We start from the raw sequence: 22,737 nt of genomic DNA, 5'->3' as shown, positions 1-22,737 counted from the left end.
TTATTAGGAAGTAATTCCACATATTGAATCCTTACTACACATACAGCAAATCACCGATTCCCTCCCTGTATACAGAGAGATCAGGTGACAGTGTACTCATCCATTTGGGCCACTCGTGAAAAGCCTCCCCCATGACTTTACTTCTGAACTGTAAAAAAAAAATTGCAATTAGTGAGAAGAGTATTTTCCCACATGATTTTCAGTTACTAAAAGTTACAAGTTATAGCTGCTGCAGACCTTACCTTTCTTTGTATGTGATCCAAGGAACATTCTGTCTAATGTTTTCATTGCATTTGTGGGCTCATTTGCCTTATTTACATTGTCATGCCCAGAAATTTTTCTTAAAAACTGTGGAAGTCTGGATTCCCAGGGAAACCTGACCTCCTTTCACAGTAGGAAAAGCTAAAATCTCAAGTGGACAGGAGCCTGTCTATAGAGTTGCCCCAGGGAGACAGATGAAATGTACAGTAGCTATACATCTAGCTTAGTGTGTATTTACCAAGAAAAGTAGATGAAGTCTTTTTTTTCTTCTTCCTTTTTTTTTTCCACTTTACTCTGAAGAAACATGGAATTGTGTATACCTACACAGTCCTTTTACTGTCCCATTAGAGATCTGACCTTGTGTATCTCTGAGAAGCAGCTGAATCCTGTTTTTCCTTGCAAGCTCCTGTGGATGCTGGTTGTAGAGCTCTGTAGTTAGAGGCTGTGTACATTGCTTTTCCATCACCTATCAGATCCTTAGCTCTCACATGCAGGACTTTTGAACAGGAGCTGCTCTGCTCAGTTTATCTGTCCCAATGACTGTTGTATTAACCTCTCTCATGTTCTCATACTCCCTTCACCTCTTGGATGGTGTCAGGTTTATGTTTCATGCAATATTCAATGTTGTGCATTCCCAGCAACCAGTAGCTGATATTTTATTACTGCTGTTGTCTTCAGTTTGCCATGTCTGTTTCTTTGTATGTATAGCAGAGATAAATGCAAGCATATTGATGTGGCATAACAGCTTTTAAACGTTGCAAATGTATGCATGGTTCTGATGTGTGCACATTCAGCTTCTCTTGAATTAAATGAAAGGCAAGGGTGTGTTCAAAGGACACTGCGTCCTTAAAAATGTACATTTAGGTATTCTGATTAGAGTGGCCAAGCCTTATGACATTTCTGGTGATAAGGAAATGCTTTACACTTTCTAGTACCTCAGAAGAAAAAAAATTAAGTCTTGAGCTTGGTACTGACTTGTGAGAGCTAGATTGAATTTCTATCTCTGATGGAAAGCCTCTTCCATAAAGGCTTTGGGCAAAGTATTTTAATCTCTCTGTACTTTAGATTCTCAGTCACAGTACTTTTTGTCAGGCTTTCTGCATTAAATTCCTCAGTTCTCTGGGGAATGTCTTTCAGTAGTATTTAAGACAGAAACTATTTCTTCCCTACTACAAGAGGCTGCAGATTTCACTGCCTCCTTGCCTGTGATCCCTGGTTCTTCCTAAGAGAGCAGCTGCAGGAGTGCCCTGTGCATGGGGAACTGTCAGGGTGGATCCCACAGGATCTCACCAAATGGTGATGCATGCAATTTTATTTACATTCCCAACACAAAGGTAAGTAAATATTATCACACTGTTTCTATAAACTGGAAAGCTGCTCACTGTATTAACAGTTTCATGTCAATTGAAAGCAGGATGGCTCTTGGTAATGCTCGGGTGAGGCAGCATGGCTGTAAAAAGAGAAAGAAGGCAGCAGGTTCTGTTCCATGAGAAAACTGATGTTTTGTTAGCATTAGATAGCATGGTGATATGAGTATCTACAGCTTGTTTTATTTTTTTTACTTTAAAAAATTGCTGGTTTGCAAAGGTGGTTTTGCTTTTTTTTTATCTGGTGGAAAATCTGGTGATAAAGCCAAATATTTCTGATCAAGTTATTTTGGTACAACAGGTAGTAGTTGAAAGCTGAGTTGTGGAGACTGCCCTCGTGTATGTGGTCCCAGCTGCAGAGTGAAATTGATGCTTTAAGTGCCAGATACATGGAGATGCAAAAGCCTGAGACTGATCTTTATAAATAAATGTTCTCAGCAACGAGTCGGTGCCTGTGACCAGGAGTCATCAGTTTTATTTATTTCTTACACTGAGCATGAGAGAGTAAAGGGATAAAAGAGGTGAAGATGAGTAAGTATTGGAATAACCTGTTACAATGCATGAACAAACCTGGCTATTTCAGCAGTTCACCCACACCACCTAATCTGATGATCCAGAATCATTATCTTTTGTTCTCTAATAGTAATGTACAATGGATACAATTGAAAAGAAAATGCTCCAAGAAAGTTCACAAGTCAGGTTGCTACAATTTTGTTGGAATTACAGTCATTACATGAAATAGTCCTCATCCTTACACTGCTTAGCAGTTAAGCAAATATAAATGGTGTAAACAACTCTGATGTGATAACTTGTATCCCCCCATCTCTGAATTACAAAAATAATACAAGTGGTTGCTATATGTAGTGTCTATTTTAGCTTGCAGATACTTAAACCTTACAGAGGGACTAAATATTTTTCCTTAGAACTAGTTATCTTTTCTGGAGAAATTAGAAGAAGCTTCACTGGAGTCAGTGGAGTAAGAACAATATATTATACATTTGTAAGCATTGAATTGTTAAAATAATGTTTAATTGAGCAGAGCAATAAACTCAAGAACGGGATGTTATTAAAATTTTTATATCTTCTTGCAATAACTGTGAAGTGAAATGTATTCAGTTTTCTAGACTCTGAGCAGCTGTTAATATTGGAGAAGATCGTTCATGTTTTATTTTCACTTTGCTGATTCTCACTGCCTCCTCATTGTGATAAGATGGTTCTGTGCCTATAACTCCAGGAACAGATTGACTAACTTGACTCTGGCTTTGTCTCATGCACTGCAACAATTGCGTTTTGATTTTTCCAAATCACAAAAGTTGGTTTTTCTGGTGGGCTCTACAAGCAAGATTACAACAATTTGGTATTCTTCCTATCTGCAAAGAAATAAAAAGTTCATAAAGGTCATTAGTTTCTGCACAGATGTCTTCTGGAGCTTGGGGTCTTGTAGCAGCAAACAGACAATGAAAATAAATACCCAGTGTTTGCATAGATGGTCCTTGCTTTAGTTACCCTTTAGCATTTCTTACTGGTTATAAACCCACGTAACTCTTCTGTGCTGTAGAGATGATGTATTTTCAATTGCATTAGCAAAGAATGCACATGTTGTAAAGAACATGTTTCCAAAAATAAGGTTCAGTTTTCCCTGTATTCCTGTTTTAAAGTGTGAAGCATCTACACCCTTTTCTGGTGGTATGACACAACAATATTCCTGCTTACACAGAATCTATTTTTAGAGCTTCTGCTCACAGTAATCTCCGAAATGTCTGTCAAAATATAAGTCTACACATTATATTGTTGTTAATCATAAGCATTTAAAATGTTTCCTCTGTACTCCTTTAGTAAATTTGTGAAGAACTAAGAGGGACTATTGTGATAGGCATCAATATTTGTCATTTTTACTGCTGTTGTCGTTATCACTCCACGAATCTCTCTATTCTTCATTCTGCCCCAGCTTTTCATTATCTTCCGATTTACCTTTTCAAATTTAGTTTACCTTTTGTCTTGGGACCTTGTCTTTCTGCTTGCTTTGTAAAATACCTGTCCCTTTTTTAAAAGCATGTTGCAAAGTAACAATGCTATCCTGAGGCATTAAATGGCTTTAGATCTTCAGTATTTTCCTGGGGATTCTTTTATCTGGGAAGAGTCATTTATCACCTCTAGAGAAATAACACATGAGCATCAGAAAAGAGAGTTTTGTAGAAACAGCTGATGTCTCTGCTGGAAGAGTAATGATGGAAGTAGAAGCTCCTCAGGAGTTAAGAGGAAGCTCTGTCAGTGGTTGTAACTGTTTAGGAAGAGGTACCTCTTAAACGGAAGTTAACATCCACCTGGTGAACATGTTGCAGGCTGCCTTAAAGCATCTTGGCTCAGTTTGGGGGATACACTTTGGTTTTGGTTTAGTGGGAGGGAGATTTTTGTCACAAAAGCTTTGTGACCTAGCTACCATACTGGTTTGGTGTTGCCATCTGTATTTTTCTTGGTATGTCATTTTTCTGATTTATCTGCATTTTCTGTATTGGCAATGAACTGAGTTGGATTATCTGGCATAATTTTGAAAAGGAAAGACTAAGATTTATTTACCATATGGTTAACTTACTTATGCTATTTGTTAATAGCCCATTGTGCTTTATCAAAATAATAATGCTGTGAACTGTGGATAAAATGGATAAAACAATGTTAATATATATGACATATTCTGGTGACCTTCCTTTGTGTTTTGTTTCTTCTGATTTCTCTAACTGAAGCTACTCATAATTTTTTATTAAATTACGGAAACTAAAAAAAAAAAAATTATAGCCCAGTATGTTGCCAAATTTAGAAAGCCAGAATTGGCCCAGGTTTCTCTGTTTTGCTGGTGGCTGGGTTGGAAGGAGGCTCTAGGTGGATTAATCTGTAAAAGTGGGTGAATGTCAGTGGTAATACCGTGGATGTCCATGACCATGTCACTTCCCACGTGGGTGTGTATCATGTACTGTGTTTTATGATGTGCTGATCAGGGGTACAAGTAAGGTCAAAGTGTTATCCATGGACTAGAAAACTGAATTTATGATGCCTTAAAAATTGTGTATGAGTCTCCAGGAGAGTTTCTGTGTATCTCAGAGAGACAGGCAAAAACCATTCCTGTATCTTGCTGCTTTCAAGAACAATTGTGCTGTGTTGTCACCTGAGAAAGGAAGGACCTGTTCTTCAAGGCTGGATTTCACCTGAGGACCCAGCATCTCATCTGTGTACTGGGGTGCACTTTGCTGTTTTATGTCTCTGCATAAGCAAATTCTGTGTACATTGGGATGTGTCCTGGGTTCTTGCACAGCTGATGTTGCTCAGAGGTAAACATTTTTTGATTGTGACATACAGATAATCGGGTGACATCAACACTGAACAGGCAGCTGTGTATTTAAATGTAACCTTATACCCAGGCAGTCTCGTAAGCTGCATTTTGCATGTGGTATTTAGGTAACTGCTTCATTGAGCTGGAGGGATTGTTCAAACTGACAGCACAAGGGTATGCTAATGTAATTAGATGACTTTCAGGTTTTAGGTACCCTTCAGATTTTACTCTCGGCCTCGTTTGGACTCAATTGCAGTTTTACCAGAGGTAGAAACGTGCAAGCAGGGACTTAAATGTTTTATGCTGGTGAAACAAGCCTGGCAGGACAAAGGCAAGATCTGCATATCAAGGGTGATGTACAGACAGCTGCCAGAAGATTTGCTAGTGGGACTTTATGCTTCCTGTTAACAGACAACCTGGGAGGAGGCTTCAAAGCAGTAAGTACAATCTGGACATGCCCATGAGAAGTCAGAATCCTTTATTAAGCTACACAATTGGGAGGGATTATTAATAGAAGTTTGTTTCTTGTGTACTGAAGTTATCTTGCTACAGGAGAAGAAGCTCCAAGTGCCAGAGCTGCTGTGCCCTGGTTATGTAGCCATGGTGAATCCATGTTATTTGTCCCTTTTCCACTTGGAAGTTTTATGTAGATGTCGAGTCCCATCCAGTAAATGACACAGGAGTCAGAAGGCAGAAGGTAAGTACCATAATAAATGCTTCATGACAGTGGTGCACTTGTAAAGTATATTACAGTTGTATAGCAAAGTTGATGTTTCTGACAATAAACTAAGTCTTTCTGTGTCCTCTGTGCCTAGAATGAGTAGAGACAGTGTCCTGCCAGTAATTGCTGGAAGCTGAGGAGCACGGTAAGCAGTGTGGAACAATTGCCAATGCGCTCTGTGGAGCACTGCATCAGTTTTTCATGTGCTTCCTTTTCTTTTCTTTTGCAGGAGCTGTAGGATACAGGCATGAGAAGAAGTCTGCAGATACTGTTACTACTCTGACTGACTGGTTTTAATAAAGTTATTGATATGATAATTAAAAATTGCCTCAAGGTCCCATTTCTTGGCCCCATCAGCTTCGGTTTATCACCATTTCAAAACCAACCCATGTGCTGAAAATCACTTGTTAGTCCAGTTACCCAGGTATTTATCAGTACTTGCTTCTGACTAGACATGCCAACACCAGCAGGAAAAAAGAAGTGGTGTGCATTAATGTGCACGTGTCATTCTTGTAGGATTAATTCCTAAAGGTTTAAATAATCACAGAATTGCAAACTGTTGCATATGGATGACAGATGAGCCTTTTTGTTTACCTGTGCTGACTTTCCCTCTTTGAACAATAAAATTAGTCGCCGTGAGGTATTTTTCATTTAGTATGGATTCAGAATTTTCACACACCATTTGGATCATGTCCGTGTACTTCAGTCACTGTGGTTAAATTTATTGTATCAGTTATCCAGTAATTCACATGTGAATTATTATGATCCTTTTTTATTTTTCGGATAAGTTAATTGTGCACTGCTCCATGCCTACATCAGCAAGTAAACTAGATTGTAATATAGCATTCCTCTATGGCTATTCTTTCAGGTTACTCTCAGTAATTTTGCATTTCACATTCAAATATAAAGGAAAATCAAAATGGAAACATAAAATAATAACCTGGTAATGGAGGAGTAGAATATGTGATGGTATTGAAGTTCTCAGCAGAATTAACTGAAACAATTTAGGGTCATCACTGTTAGACAGTGAAATGGAAAAAGAAAAAAAAAAAAGCAAAATAATTAGCTCAAAGTAACAAATAGAGAAGTGTGAGACAAAGTGAATTAGACCAAGCACTTTGCAGAGGAGATGGAAATAAGAGAAAAAAAGTGTATTTGTGCTTAAGAGCAAAATGTTTATTTGCTATTAAGAGCATTAATACTTCCGTTAGTAGGTTCCCACACATTGCTGTTAATTGCTGTAAGTTGTTTCCTTCTGTCGCTGGAAAAATGACCTCAGTCTCCAAAAGTACAAGCTTTTAAGTTATGAAAGGAACATGGAATTAATTTGGCTGAAGAACTTCCAAAGAGCAATGCTGGAAGTTGCCCTGCCTGAGCCTTACTCCTTCCCAGGTGATGCCAGATGTACTCACAGCCAAGTTGCTGGTCCCCCATGGCATGGGGTGAACACTGAGTTCTTCAGTGCTGTAAAGACTCAAGTATCTCCACTGGAGCCAAGAATATTTAAAATTGATGCCTATTGACTGTGGATGTTTTCAGAGTGTTAGTTGACTGTAAAAATCCTAATACTAATAAACTTACTTTTGCTCGTGATTTCTGACTAAACACATAGAAGTCAATGGATATTTCAATATAATGTCTGTAATTTCTAATACAATCTACAGAATTTGAAATGGAGATCAAGTGTGTGAGTGGATTTAAATATGAAGTGAGTTTTTCCTTTTCCTGATCAGCTCCAAATCACCTAAAACTGAGAAACAGATAAATTCCTCAACAGTGCTTACAAAACCTAGCGTGGACTGATAATTGTGCAAAGCCAGCAGTATATTCCTTTCTTGTCCTCTGCTTTTGTTCTTCCTCTCCCTTTTTTTTCTCTTTTTGTACCCACCTCATTCTTTTCTCTTTTATAAAACCCCACAGATTCATGATCAATGTCACTCAGTGTATTTCATTTTTTACAGCAGTACCCATGAATCAGTCGGATCACAGCTGCTCTGATTAGCTCTAAGGACACACACACACACCAACGTGTTAATCTTTTATAATTGTAGCATCCTTTCCTGTACCCAGAAGTGATACAGCATTTGAAGAATGGGAGTTGCATACACACTAACTTGCCCAGCTCATAAAATATGAATGCTCAGAAAGAGAATTTACAGTTAAGTAGCTCTAGAGGAACAAAACTGTGTATGTATCACTACAATTATACACTTGCATGAAAAATTAATGAAAAAATACCAGCTACTACATTTTCTGTATTCTCATTGTGCTTCTTATTCTCATTCAACTAATTTTAATTTGTTTTCTGGATAAGGACAATTTGCTTCAGATGAGAAAATTTTCTATGTCTTTTGTGTCACTTTTTTCTTTCCATGTGTAATGTGTAGCCCCTGTACTCCATATAAAGCCACCTGTGCTGGAGTTTGTGCATTATAGCTGACTTATAGGGCAAACCTTTCAAATTGTTAAACTGGAAATAATTGCATGTAGAGCACTGTTAGAATGTGCACCATAAAATAATAAAACTTTCCTAAATTCAAATTAAGATCTGCCTCAGCAAGAACAGCACTGTGACTCCTGCTAATTTGGCTGCATGATGTTCCTTTACACTTTCTGTATTTTGAGCAATGTGCTTAAGACAAAAAGAAGAAAGTGATCTCTGTTAGCTGCTTAATAAGCGATGAAGAGAAAATCACTAAAATAAGTGAACATTTTATTTCACTCTTTTTTCTTGTAAATCTCTCTAGTGTGCTTTTAAAGCTTCTCTTGCCTGATGGAGAGTCTTTTTTCAAAGTAAGGTTGTGCCTTGAGTATCTGACTCTTTCAAGTAGTAGTGAGTCTTGAAATAAAATGGCTGAATATTAGTGGGAAAAGGTGAGTGAGTCGTCTAAAAATTCTGTAGAAACAAATCAAGTCATTTAGAATTATTTTATTCCAAAAGTGACAGAAGGGTGAACTGGAGGGAAGAGGTGGGTCTACTTTTCTTAAGCCTTTTTATGCAAGTTAAATACCTATTTGTGCGTTTTGACTGAGATTACCAATTTTAAGCTGTTCTGCTCAAGACTAGAATATGTCATGAAAACCTCAAAAAAAAAAAAAAAATCTATTTCTTGTGAATTATTTGCTGAATACAACAATATCTTCTCCTCAGTTTTGGGTCAAAGTTTCTGAATTGACTGTGATTCAAGTGTTGTTGATAGAGGACATCTGAAAGACAGTTAAAATATCTGCCTTGTCATTCATTCTGCATTTATTCAGCTTCTATGGCAGGTGTTGTTCTGCTCAAGGGCTGAGTAATGTGATGCAGTGGGCTTGTGTTTTCAAGTGTTTTGTAATTTTTTTCTACATCACTTAGGACTCAGCAGTATTCATGTATCAGCTCTTGTTATATCCTTGCCCAGATACCTTTATGGGTTGGATTTAGCATCTGTAGTCCATGAATCAGCTCAGCAATCATCCTGCTCACTCTGCTCATTCATGTGCACTGAGGATGTAACAATCCTTGTGCAAAGAAAGTTCAGAATCACCTTTAAGCTGTAACTCTTCCTGTAACAAAGTGCCTTGTGAATTTAGGATTGAAATGTGCTCCAAATGCCTTGCTGCATATCTAGCCTGTGTTCCTGGGTTCTGCTTGGGCTACTTTACCATGTCATCCATGCAGCAGAAATGGGGACAAAGTCTGTTCCCCTTTTTGGTACTGTGAAGAAGGTAGTGGGGAGACAGTTCAGCTTTTAATAAGCCCATTTACTCTCCCCCCTACCCCTGGCAGAGGAGGTATGCTCAGGTTCCCTAGTTATTTTCTAAATTTAAAGCTTCAATTTAAATATGTACAGTTTCTTTTCTCAGTAAAGTATGCTAATAAAAATTCATCAAAATACCAGTATATGGTTCACTTGCCTTGGAATTTTCCTCTTACAGATACATGTAACATTACTGATTTCTAGCATTTTATACTCCTTGTTTTTTATGGTATCAAGGTTTGTACCATCAATCATTAAATTTATCCTTTTGTCATCTTTATTGCTTGCTCAATCTCTTTGATGTCTCCATGTTATCTTCATTTTTTTTCTCTCAGTGTTATAAAAAATATTGATGCTTCTGTTGATAGCACAGCCATCCTGACAAACCTGCTTGCAAGGTCTTCTGCTGTTTGAAGGAGTCTGTCACTGACCCTCATTACTCTTCTGTCACTGTACTTGAGGGAATGGCTTTTTAGCTATTTTCTTCCTTCAGGTGTTTTTATTTTTCATTGTTTGGCACACCTCTGTTTCCAGCCATCTCTTATTCCCTAATTATATTGGTTCCACTATTACTTTTGCTGGTGGTATTATCTCTTTATTTTCTTACCATACGACTGTAATGTTAAATTTTTCTGAATTATTCATAAGTCCACAAATGCATCTCTTGTTCGGAAATTATTTATTCTATGCCACAGCTTAAAGCCTCTTTTGTAATTCAATTATAAATGCTAGCCCTCTCTTTTTTTCAGAGTTCTTTTTGCCAGTGTCATGTTTATCTCCAAGGTCCCAAATGTCTTTTAAGAATTCTTGAGGAGCATTCCAGCACAAGGAGCAACACATCCTTGTTAAAATGATTTACTATCTTCTACCTCTTTGCTATCTCTGTTTTTATGTCCTAGACTCCCTGAGTTTGAAGTCATTCCTGACCTATACTGTATCATTTACTAACCATTGGATATTATTTGCTAGCATACAAATATTTTTTTCCAATCTTAATCTTTTGTCTGAGAATATCACTTAATACTTTGTGTCTTTTTAGCTCTACAGTTTCCTTTTGATTTGTGCCACCTGTTTTGCTTCCTCAAGCACTTTTTCATTTCCATTCCCCTCCCTTGTCTGAAACTTCTGTCCTCTAGAGCATTACTTGGTATGCCTGTGAGTTTTCCTGTTTACTTAAAAATTATTTGTAGAATGGAAGTCACAGAACCTCTGAATAATTCAGGGTGGAACCTGAAGGTCTCTAGTCCAGTCTGATGCTCAAGGCAAGGTTACCTCAGATGCCACCAGGATGCTCAGAACTTTGTCCAGCTTAGTCTTTAAAAACTAGGGACTGCATGTCTTTTCTGAATAACCTGTTCCAGTACTTGACTGTCCTAATGGTAAATTACTCTAACTCTAGTTAAAATGTCTCATTTTAATCTATTGTTTTTGTAGAAATATTCTGGAATTAGATATTTTCTACTAATGATGGAAAGTGAAATGTCCTGGGATATGGCAGATGTAAATCTTTACTTCTAAAATACCCTAAGATCATCTTATCAGGAATCATTCTGCCATGCTGCATTGGTAGTACTTAACAACCCCAGAAATGCCTTCATCTTACACTTCCCCATTCTTTCCATTTAATTTCTGCTTTACAAGAAGGTGGTATAGCCTTTGGCTTTTGTAGCACAGGAGGTGAGTAACTCAGCATTCCCTAATGAACTGAAAGGTTATTTATTGCAACTTCAGGAAGTTTTCCAAAACATGAGCTCCAGCCCAGTAATCTTTATACTTTGGGGCACAAGTCTGCAGTAATTTAAACTGGTATATAAAGAATTGATACTGTTTTACACATGTGATTGATAATCTTCTTTTAGTTCATTTTACAGTTTAGTGGATCAGTAGGTTTGGTTTTTATACATATAGTGCTCAGCAGCATTAAATCCACAGTCTTAGCACTGTGGATTAATTAGTGTAAACACAGGTTCATAATGTGCCTAGTATCTATTAATAATGTATTAATTTTTGCAGATAAAGTAGAGTGGTACTCAACACTGACCTGATTGAATTAGCTTTTTAATTAATAGTGTGCTTACTCAAAGATGTGTCTGTGGAAGAAAAAATGACTTCTCCAGAATTAGTGTCTAAATTAAACGGAAATAGTGGGTTTTATTTTATAAATGATAGTTTCATAATGCAGCATGGAACAGTGTCCAGCCAACGAGTGACCAAATGTCACTAGTGACCAATTTTTTTGTTTGTTTGGGGTTTTCTTGTCATTGCAAGATACTTTGTGATAAGTCCATCAAAATGTAACTGAATTCCTTCTGTAAGCACAGCACCTTCATCTAAAGCCTCTTCTTTAATCAGAGATCTTTATGCTCCTCATGCTATCCTCTGAAAATGCAAATATAATACATACTAATCCTGTCATGATGCTGGTCATTGGTTTTGCTTCATTTTCCTGAAGTTTGGTAAAACATTTTAGAGTTGTGTGGTTTTTGTGTCTTCAAGGTTAAAGGCTGTATTGAATTGTCATGTAGTCATATGGATTCCTTTTTTCTCTACCACAGACTTTCTAACATTGTTATGTCCTGGCTCTTCCCAAGTAGCATCTCTAGGTTTATCAACTGGGGGTTTATCAACTGGGCAGCTGAGTTTGTTGAGCATCTTTCTTAAAACTATGCAGAGGATTTATTATATAGGTTAAGTGGTACAGATAGTCCTGAACACTTCCAGCTTGTACCAGTATCAAACTGATTATTATTTTGAGATTATTGTAGTAAGAGTAAGCTATGGAAGTAGATATGGTCTAAAGAAAACTAATTTTTTTTTCTTGTAAATGGAGGAAAAGAACCTCATCGAATTATTTCCATGTGCTTAAAGGGAAAGAGTTTTGCAGACTGGAAATATAAATTTGTCAGAAAGCTATGAAATATTTTGGAAGTTCAGAAAAATGCATTTTCCCCCTAGCCCTGGTAGGCAGACAAAAGGCAAAAAATAGCATGTTTTTCTCTTTTTTTGTATCTTTCTGTGTTATATGTTGATTTGTTTTCCTTGCCATATAACTTGAATACAAAACAAAATGGTATTTTTCATTGCTGTTATTTTTTTTTTTTCTCCAGCAAGTGATCATGCTGACCTTTTATTCAGGTAGTGTGACTGCAACCGAGTTACTTTTTTTAGTTAGCCACCCAAAAAAATTAAAACATTTATCCTTTCCATTTTGGGCTTTCCAACCAGAAGTAACTTTTTATTATTTAATGACTGCAACAGTACGTTGGGGGGGGGGGGTTGGATGTTTGGTTGGTTGTCTAGTTTTTTTTTCTTTTCATTATAAAAAAGTTTGTCCTGCAGTTTATTAAACATAATCCTGGTACAAAAACCTGTGAAAAACATCTGCCATCTTCAGTCATACCTGACCTCTCCCATTTAGATGGGAAGAGCACAGAGTGATGCCAAAGGCCAGAGTCCTCCTCTGCAGACTGCCAGCTGGCAGCCAGGGATTCCATCAGGTTTAATGAAAAGGTAAGCAGGGTGACAAAGAGAAACAGAATTTCAGGCAGGTAGGAATTCCTTGAAAGACTGATAACCAGAAACAGCTAAACAATTTTGGCTAAAGTTTTACTTTCTTAAGCAGGAAGAGATCAATCTCTTCTTGAAGAATCTGGTTCTGCTGTGTTCCTGGATATAAATGTGTAAATTTATCTTGTGCAGTGTGATAAAATGCATGCTTTGCAAAAGGATTTGCAACTGGTTTGGATAGTTTGTGATCAAAAAGTCATTGCAGATAACACATGCTCTGATTTACAAGTGAACAAATTGTCTCTGAAATAAATATGTGATTAAAAAAAATCAAACCCATATTTTTCCATCCCAGGCACCACAATTGATTATGGTTTACACTTCTAATAAGAATAATATCTGACAATATAATTATGGTTTGTTTAGGTAACTGGGCATTCACCTCTTTTTTCACTTCACCTGTCAAGAGAGCTTCCTTTTGTGCTGGTAGCTAAAAATTTTGGCTAAAGTTTTACTTACTTAAGCAGAAAGAGATTAATCTCTTCTTGAAGAATCTGGTTCTGCTGTGTTCCTGGATATGAATGTGTAAATTTGTCTTGTGCAGTGTGATAAAATGCATGCTTTGCAAAAGGATTTGCAACTGGTTTGGATAGTTTGTGATCAAAAGTCATTGCAGATAACACATGCTCTGATTTACAAGTGAACAAATTGTCTCTGAAATTAATATATGATGAAAAAAAATCAAACCCATATTTTTCTATCTCAGGCACAACAATTGATTATAATTTACACTTCTAATAAGAATAATATCTGACATTATAATTATGGTTTGTTTGTGTAACTGGGCATTTACCTCTTTTTTCACTTCACCTGTCAAGAGAGTTTCCTTTTGTGTTGGTAGGGGATTGAGAGACAGAACCTGCAAGTCCACCTATATCTTATAAAAATTTGTTAAGTGACTAGATGTATAAATATATTACTATATCAGATGAAACAAAGTTGAATTCCTGACAGGAAATCTCAGAGCAGTCAGATATAACATCAGTCACTTTAGGAACAAAATAAGACCGAGGTAAAATGAAATAAATTTGTTAAAGGAAAGTCACTGACCTTAATATTTTTGTCTGTTATCCTAATGTATAGGTTCCTCTTCTATTTTGTAGAATCCTTTATAGTTTTCTATTTTCCTATTCTGGCTTCTGTTTTTGATAAGGCATCTACATACACATTTAATTTCAGTCACATGGTTTTCTTTTGTGTTATACACAAACACACAGAAAAAATACCTGTACTGACATTCTAATCTAACCTACTCATCTAATTGTGCGTCATCTAATGATGCATCACATTCTGTCCAGACACAATTATAGAAGTTTCTGAAAGTACATTTTCCTTTCCTGAATAATACTGTTCATATGGGTGATCATGTTGGGTTCTGCTCTGCTTCTTGTTTTTGTTCTCTGAAGAGAGAGCAGAAGGGAGCAATCTTATATCTTTTGCCAGAAGGGAGTACTGCAAAGAAAAATAGTTTCTTACTCATAATTCTAAATTTAAGCATTCATGATTAGTAAGATGTTATTACTCTAAAAACCTAAAAATCAGGTAAGAGTTTAGGTAGTTCATTATTTTAATGTTATTGGTTTAGAGGACCTCAGATCTCAAGAGGTACCAATCAGATGGTATCCATTACTAGAGGACATCAGACCCTCCAGCTGCCTGTGAGGTTTCCCATGGTGTGAGAACCATAACTTAAAATTTTCTTCCTTTTTTACAGACAGAGGGGAAGGCATGAAGACTACAGAGTGATATAGGGATGCCTGCTGATTTTTAAAGGGTTTGGAGAAGGGTTGCAGTAACTTAATACCAGTACCCATCTACTAAATACCAATACCCATCTGCTTTTTGGGGTGCCTTTTTCCCTGTCCTTCCCTGAGGCAAAGTGGATAGATAGATGCTCAGCAGCTTTCTGGCTTCCTGCTGTCAACTGCAGCCTCTTGCTGCAAGCAGTCTGGGACATAAGAACCACTTTGGCAGCTGTGGTTGTGTTCCTACAGCTTCTTCAAGAGGCACAAGTGCTGTGGTGAGAAGCTGAGCTGCTCACCCACTTGCCACCCGTGGGAGGGTATGTTCACATCTAACAGGGAGGGGAGGTGCTTGTCTGACTTTAATGGTTGGGGTAGGTTAAGCACAGACAGGTGGAGCTGCCAGCCTTTTTTTGTGGAACTGCTACTTTTTGGCTCATAATTGCACATCTCTATGGCTGCCTGATAGGGAATATGTATCAGCTGCTCCTTTGGGACCATGTATTCCCTGGTATCTGCCTAGTTTGTCTTAGCTAGGCATAAAGAAACAACCAGAGCTTTGTCCAAAACCACAAGTGTACCCTTATAAAATAGCAAAGTCCATTTAGTTTACACTGTTAGTGTTGGGCTTGGTGTTTTCAGGAGGATTTGTTCTGAATACGATGGAGAAATAATTGCCTAAAATACTGCATATGATATGTCTGCTGCCCTTCCCTTTGCTGCTCTGCCTTTCTGCACCTACTGCTAAATTGCTGCTTTTTCTGGAGGAGACAAGTACTGTCTGAAAAACATCCTTGTCTGCTGGATTACTTCCCAGGGTTATTTGCTCAGCACGGAGCACGGTGGATCAGGGTCAGAAAATGCTGTAATCCCTCCTGTTGACCCGTGTTTGTATGCCAAATCAATTCCAGCAGAAGCTGATGTAGGCAGGAAAAGTCAATTTAAAAACAGAGGGGGAAAGTCCAGTGCCTCTTCAAGAAATCAAGGAGAAACCACTTCAGTGTTAGTTAGGAGGCAGCTTACTCGGCTGAGAAAGGCAGCAGTGATCCTGTGAAACATTGTGATTCTGTGGTTGTAGAAGAAAAGTGTTGATTTACTGTTGTTACCCCTAAAAACAGTCTGGGAATGAAGGCTCTCATGGCAGAATTGAAAGCAAGAGTTTTGCTGAGGAGAAAAATCAGTGAAAAAATTCACTGTTACAGCCAGTCTCCCTGTGAATCAGGAAATCAGTGTCCATCTGGGGTAAAACATCAATAAGACATCTTTACTTGAGTGATCAGGAGATAAATGAAGGTTTTTCTGGTGTGAATGGTGATGCTTTTTTGGTGCTTTTTCTTTTTCAGCTTATATGCTGAACCACTTGTAAAAGGTTCTGCTTTTGCAAACACAAGGAAAGTTTTTTCTGAGTACTCTGTAGGTGAGATAGGAGTGTCTGATTCAGAGCAGTTTATGTCTCTGTACACTACCTAGTGAATATAGGTTTCATATTATGTAATTAATTTTGATTTTTCAGGTCATTTAATCATAGAATCATACAGGTTGGAGAAAACCTCTAAGATCATAAAGTCCAGCCTTCAGCATGTGATAGAATTTATATATTTATACTACATTTGTATAAAGTATATTGTATTTATATATTTCTATATACTTATTTATATATTTACATATGATAGTATTTCTTGTGCATGTTTTTATAGTAATTTCTGTTATTGCAAACAAATGCATATTTTTCCTTTATTGATTTCCCTAACATAATTCATTGTTTTATTTAGATTTCAAGATTGCTCAGGTACAACTCATACCCCCTTGTACTAGAGTTTTAACACTAAGTATTATCATCATCTCATCCTTTATTGGGCTTTGTTAATGGATGATTATGCTGAACATCTAATAGGAGTCTAAACAGGTTTTTAACATACAAGATTTTTGTGTTACATAGTTTAGAGCCATAAGAGCAGTCCAGTTTTAAGGGGAAGTGTAAACTTAATCTCTTCATGTCTTCCACAGAAAATAGTTGATGTTCTGCATATTTTGGAACACAGAATTATTTTGGTTGAAAAAAACTTTAAGATCATCAAGTCAAACCATTAACCATCATTAACCCTGATGGTGCTAAGTCCATCACTAAACCATGTCCCTCAGCACCACATCTACACAGCTTTTTAAATACCTTCAGGATGGTGACTTTTAACAACAGCAGATGATCAGGCCCTGACCCCAAACTACTTACCAGAGGAAAACTTCCAAGCTGACATTGAATCAGAGTTGGTTTGCATATGTAAAGACTATAGTATGTAAGAAACATACTGTAGAAGGTATAATAAAAGAGATGCTAGGGAAACACTCCCTCTGGTTATCCATCTCAGGTGACTTGGAAGGTGAAAGCATTCTGCACATAGAGCACAAAGCATGTAGTACTTGCAGCATGGAAGGAATGTAAAGACACCTAAAAATACAAGTACAGAAGTATGCATTTATTATCTCTTTACTAAGTGAATGAATATCGAGGATATCGAGGATAAGTGAAGGATATCGAGGTCCTGGAGCAGATCCAAAGGAGGCAACTGGGCTGGTGAAGGACTCGAGCACAGATCCTATGAGGAGAGGCTGAGGGAGCTGGGGGTGTTGAGGCTGGAGAAGAGGAGGCTCAGGGGAGACCTCATCACTCTCTACAACTCCCTGAAAGGAGGTTGGAGCCAGGGGGGGGTTGGGCTCTTTTCCCAGGCAACTCTCAGCAAGACAAGAGGGCACAAGAGGTCTCAAGTTGTGCCAGGGGAGGTTTAGGTTGGATAATAGAAAGAATTTCTTTACTGAGAGGGTGATCAGACATTGGAATGGGCTGCCCAGGGAAGTGGTGGATTCTCCATCCCTGGAGATATTTAAAAAGAGCCTGGATGTGGCACTCAGTGCCATGGGCTGGGAACTGCAGCGGGAGTGGATCAAGGTTGGACTTGATGATCTCTGAGGTCCCTTCCAACCCAGCCAATTCTATGATTCTAATCTTGCTTATAAGAAATGCCATGAACCTTCTCTGCACAGAGATGTGCTTCACCACAGAATGTACAGCTTGAATTTAGCAGGAAGATTTTGCTATTGATATTGGGAGAAGGCTTGGTAAACACTTGCTTCAGCAGGGTCATGCTTACTTACTCCCTTTAAGGACCTGCCCCTCTTAATTAAAAAGCATCAGACAAAATCTGATCATGCAGAGCCTTCTCCCCACCAAACCCAGAGTGAAAAGGAATCCTTCGTGCTCACTGTGAAATTGAATTGAGCAACCATGTCGTAACCAGATCTTGCAGCATACTCTGAAGGCAATGTCATGGGGAAAGCATCTCCAAAGATTGTGAAAAGGCAGCAAAAGAAGCAATTACAGCATTCATTTTTCCCTTTTATTGTCTGAGTCATGCCAGAAATGTTGTTAGTGAGCAACATTTAATTAAACCGTTATCAATTTAACTTTGGAGTATTTCATAATCTCACCCATGGCATTGTCTTTTTATTAGGAAAAGGCTTAAGTTACTATGAAATATAATGAAAAGCCATGGGGAGGGCTTGCACACAATGAAGCTGCTAATCCATTGGAGACCTATGTGGGGAACTTTCATTTCCCAGTGGTAGAGTGGAGCTTTGAAAGGTTATCAGGACCTTTTATTTTCTAGCCAGCTTTCTCTGAACTTGAAGCCATCTCTATACAAAGTACATTGCAGCACATATCCACTGAGTTGGAAGTGAAGAGACTTATTTATTGCTGCTTTGCCTCAAATGTTTTTGAACTTCATAACAGTTTATTTGTTTTCTGCAGTGTGCAGGAGCCAGAGTGAGAGTCCAGGACACTAAGCACAATGCAGCTCTGTTCAGTGCCCTGGAGTTTATTGTGCATATTTTGTTAGGTGCTATTCAAACAATGGGGTGGGTCTTGACACTGCAAATATACAGGTGTATATTTTTCTCAACCTAAAATAAGAGATAAGGACTGATAATAATGGTAATAGAAGGAGTGCAGTATTTTTTATTCAGGTTTTTTGTTCAGGTTTTTACATTGAGGTCTGTCCATCTGAGCAACCAGGAACCAGAACAATACCTGCAATTCACTATGATGTTTTATTTCCTATCATTTATTCTTTTTATTCAGTGTGGAGGAGCTTGAGCCATGACTGGGAACAATGTGTCTGCAAAAATACTTGGTAGCTTTGATACACATAGTCAGGCTACTTTTGTTTGGTCTTGTAAACAGTAAGGAGAAGAATTTACTTTGGAAAGGAAGAAGTGAACCACAGGAGTGTCTGAGAGGATTTAAGTATTTGCAAGGAAATTGGAATGTAACTATAAAAAAAAAAACAAAACACTAGCAGAATTCAGAGTTTCTGCTGCTGAATAACCTCCTTTGGTTTGAGTCTGGCGATTCTTTTCCATACACTTCCAGTGATCACTCTGAGAGCTACCATCTCAGTCTTCACTAAAAATGCCTGTTCCAGGGATTTTAATACAGCTTTAAGTGAACGCAGTGTTTGTCTCTCCCCAGACTCATTTACTGGTGAATAATCACATCATGTAAAATCTGTTGCTGCTATTCTGCATCCACACTGCTGTGCCTGCCCATCAGCAGCAGTCAGCAAAGCACAATAAAAATTAGCCACTTAATTTAAACCAAAATGCAGCTGAAGGATTCATTAGGCTCCTTCTACTTAAGCTAAATACTTTCACCAGTTTGGGTTTATTTTGTTTCAGTTTTAGATAGTTAAAGTACTAGTTCTAAAGCCTCAGCTGAATTTTGAGATCCCAGATTTTATGAGGATGAGAGGTGGGCTGCCACAGAGCTTCACATATTGTTGGGATCTTTTATCATACACATTACTGTGAGAATTAACTTAGACCCTACTGGCCCAGGAGCACTGAAAAGTATCATAAATCAGAGAGTCATTGTTTTTCACTTATTCTTTAGCTTGTGTCTTTTCTCCATATCAGAGGTTTGTCATTTAGTTGAAGAGTTAATCCTGGTTTTGATTGGTGTTTACTGACTATATTGAAATTGTTCCTAAAATTAACAGCAGTTGAGCAAACATTTCATAGAACCTAATTACCTTTTTGTGTGTGTTATCTATTTTTAACCTCAAATCCTCACTTATTATACTGACACACATAGTTAGCTCTTAGAAAAAATTCAGCAATTTGTGTTTAAAATATCTGATCTGGGTTGATTGGATGGCACTCATCATGCTTCCAGAATGATGTGCTAACTCAACTTAAGTGCTACTTAGCTGCAAAATATGAATATAAACTGAAATTTCTCTACTCACTGAGTTCCTCCTAACTGTATCCAGAGAGATGAGCAGCACCATGATGAGGATCACTGGTGGGATGTGTGCCCTGAGGCCAAAGGGAGGGAGTGGGATCAGTCCCTGGGAAGTTCTACGATGGAATTCCTCATGTGCCACCCAAATATTGACTTACTCAGGGAATAAACCAAGCCTTGCACTTGGCATACATGGAAACCTAGCACAGGAGAAGACCTTAAGGCAGACTTATTTTTAGGTGAGAGAGAAGCAGGAATCTATCAGGATGCATTCTACAGGCACTGCTGCTTTTTCAGTGTCCTAAAAACCCTATGGCTGGGAATGTGGATTCCTCTTCAAAGAATTGGGTTTGTGTGGTTCACTCAGTTTTGCTTCTCAGCTTCCTAGAAGGAAAGCTGCAGGACCTCTTTGCTTTGTTTTTTGGATATAGTGTGCCACAGGAACTTGAGGGGAAGCAAATTAAAATGTATCTCAAATACTTGAGGTTCTAGGAAATTGTGCAGGAGATGCTCACGGGGAAAGCAAGATGGGATTAGTAAAACTGAAGCTAATTCACTTCTGTCTTTACTCAAATATTTAGGGATATTAATATGCTCTTCAAAAAATATTGAAAAGGTCACGCAAATTAGTATCCAATTTTGAAAGAGCACTTTAAATTAAGAAGAAAAAACACCACAAAAAAAGAAAAAAACATAACAGAAAGAAGACACAGATCGTACCAGAATGGAGTGCAGTAAAAATAATTAGGACATGAGATACCAAGTATTTCTAAATATATGTAAAGTGCAATTTTCAGTAAAATACATTAACTCAATTTTCACTCTTTCTCTTCAGTTAGTATATAGGTTGATACGAGGGACTGTTTTTTCTTTTTAATTAACAGAAGGAAAAGTTAGTCAATACAATCCCAGTAGTTTCCCATGCATTAAATGATAACCCAAGTAAATTGATTATCTGCATCCCCCAAATAGATTCACTTGCTCATTAGTTGTAATTACTGTTCGTTATTGAAAAAAAAAAAAAAAAAAAAGCCTTAATCAATGTGTAAACTTGCCAGGAATAGCAACAATAATCCCAAGTGCATCATTTTTCTAACGTTCCCCTGTGGCAATTCACTTAAATAATTCAGAGTTTTATTACCTGGAGAGGACTTGGTAAAATTTTAAGCTAAGAAATAAAATTCTTGTGTAACATCTCTTACATAACATAGTCATAAATTTCTGAAATGTTTCTTTCAATGTTGTGTTTTTTCTCTGAAGAGGTATTTGTATTGAAACATGTAAGAGTATTCAGTGGTCCACTGAAATGTGGTTAAGCTATATATATATATATATATATATATATATATAAATATATGTTGATGCTATTTAGGGTTTCCCATAGACTTGATATGTTTCAGTAGAGAAAGTTTAACAAGGTACAGTTTGGCTGAAGAGGTAAAATTTATTAGGATTGGATTTATTCAGGGATATTTTTTCCTTTTCCATCATCTCAGCTTCTATGAGCTGCTGATCGTTAGGCTATTTGATTAACACAGGAAGGATTTTGCTTCATTTCAAATCTGAATATATTTAAATATGTAAAAAGTCTTCCATGTCATGCTGGTTTACAAAAGCATAGCTAATTCCACTTGGTTGCTTTGCTGGATGTCTGTATAATCTGGTTTTATGGTATGAAGAGGGTAGTTTGTGCCTATTAGGGAGGAGCAGACAGTTTTGTTCTTCTGCTACTCAAGTTTTTCACAGGAATCATAATGCAAACTGGTGGCTTTAGGGCCCAAGTTTTGATAGTGAATAAAAATATTTAGTAAATAAAAGTTACTGAAATTCCATGATCTGTGGTTTAGAAAAAGGACTTAAAGGACACGGAGGTGACATTTTTTTTTTAAATTTTTCTTTAGGCAGATTTGTCTTTAGAATACTGTGAAGAAATGTCACGTAAACTCAGTCTCACTGCTATTTGAGTTCCCTGTCCTATAGGTGATGTAATGGTGTCAAATTTGATATGAGGCTACAAGAAATATCTTTTGCTTCATTTTGGTTCATCAAATGACAACTTGTTAGGCAGTCTATTGATATATTCTACAAAGTTTAAGGTATCAAGTAATATGCCACAAGGATGTGAAATGCTGTGCTAGGTGTCTCTAGGGGACTTTGTTGGCCATGGAAACGTGATATATTTTCTTTGTTTAACAGAAATATGTGTGATTTATCTGTGTGATTTGTTTCACAGAAGCACAGAATTTTCATGTTGTGAAGAGCAGGAAAGAAAAGCCAACCCACTCTTGAACTAGCAATATGAATTTTAAATTATAGTAGTTCTTCAGTCTGTCTTCCCTCAGCTAAGACAATGAAAAATGGCCTCTGAAAGAAAGCATGAGTTCACTGAACATGCAAAAGAAGACTTGGAGTGTAATACTTTGTTCCCTTGGAAAAAAAATAGATGTCTTTTTGGACTGTGGATTTTCTCAGAAAATGTACTGCTTGTTTTGATCGTACCCAGGATTTCATCCTGGGTACTTGCTTGGTCAAATTTTTAGTTATGAAGTGGTAGTGTCAGAGGAGGCTTAGTGCAGAGGAACAAGAACACTTGAGAAAGACAGGCAGGCAGAGAAGCCTCTAAATGTGTGTGTATATATGTTAACATATATATATATAAAAATATATAAACCTAATAATGCCTACTGGCAAATCCCTGATGTTTAGCTTAGTGTGCTG

The 22,737-nt window shown here is 37.4% G+C and overlaps 1 protein-coding gene and 1 long non-coding RNA gene across 2 annotated transcripts in view; both read left to right on the top strand.

The window, feature by feature from the left end:
* The window catches only part of NRG3 (neuregulin 3), a 341,086-nt gene that overhangs the window by 279,932 nt on the left and 38,417 nt on the right, over nucleotides 1-22,737 (top strand). The window lies entirely within an intron of this gene.
* Nucleotides 4,096-5,998, top strand: LOC139798050 (uncharacterized). Its single transcript, XR_011726685.1, has 2 exons — nucleotides 4,096-5,819; nucleotides 5,904-5,998. It is a non-coding gene; the product is annotated as an uncharacterized lncRNA (long non-coding RNA).

The sequence above is a fragment of the Heliangelus exortis genome, chromosome 7, assembly GCF_036169615.1.
Source record: "Heliangelus exortis chromosome 7, bHelExo1.hap1, whole genome shotgun sequence".
NCBI lineage: Eukaryota > Metazoa > Chordata > Aves > Apodiformes > Trochilidae > Heliangelus > Heliangelus exortis.
This window is presented reverse-complemented; position numbering and strand designations above follow the sequence as displayed.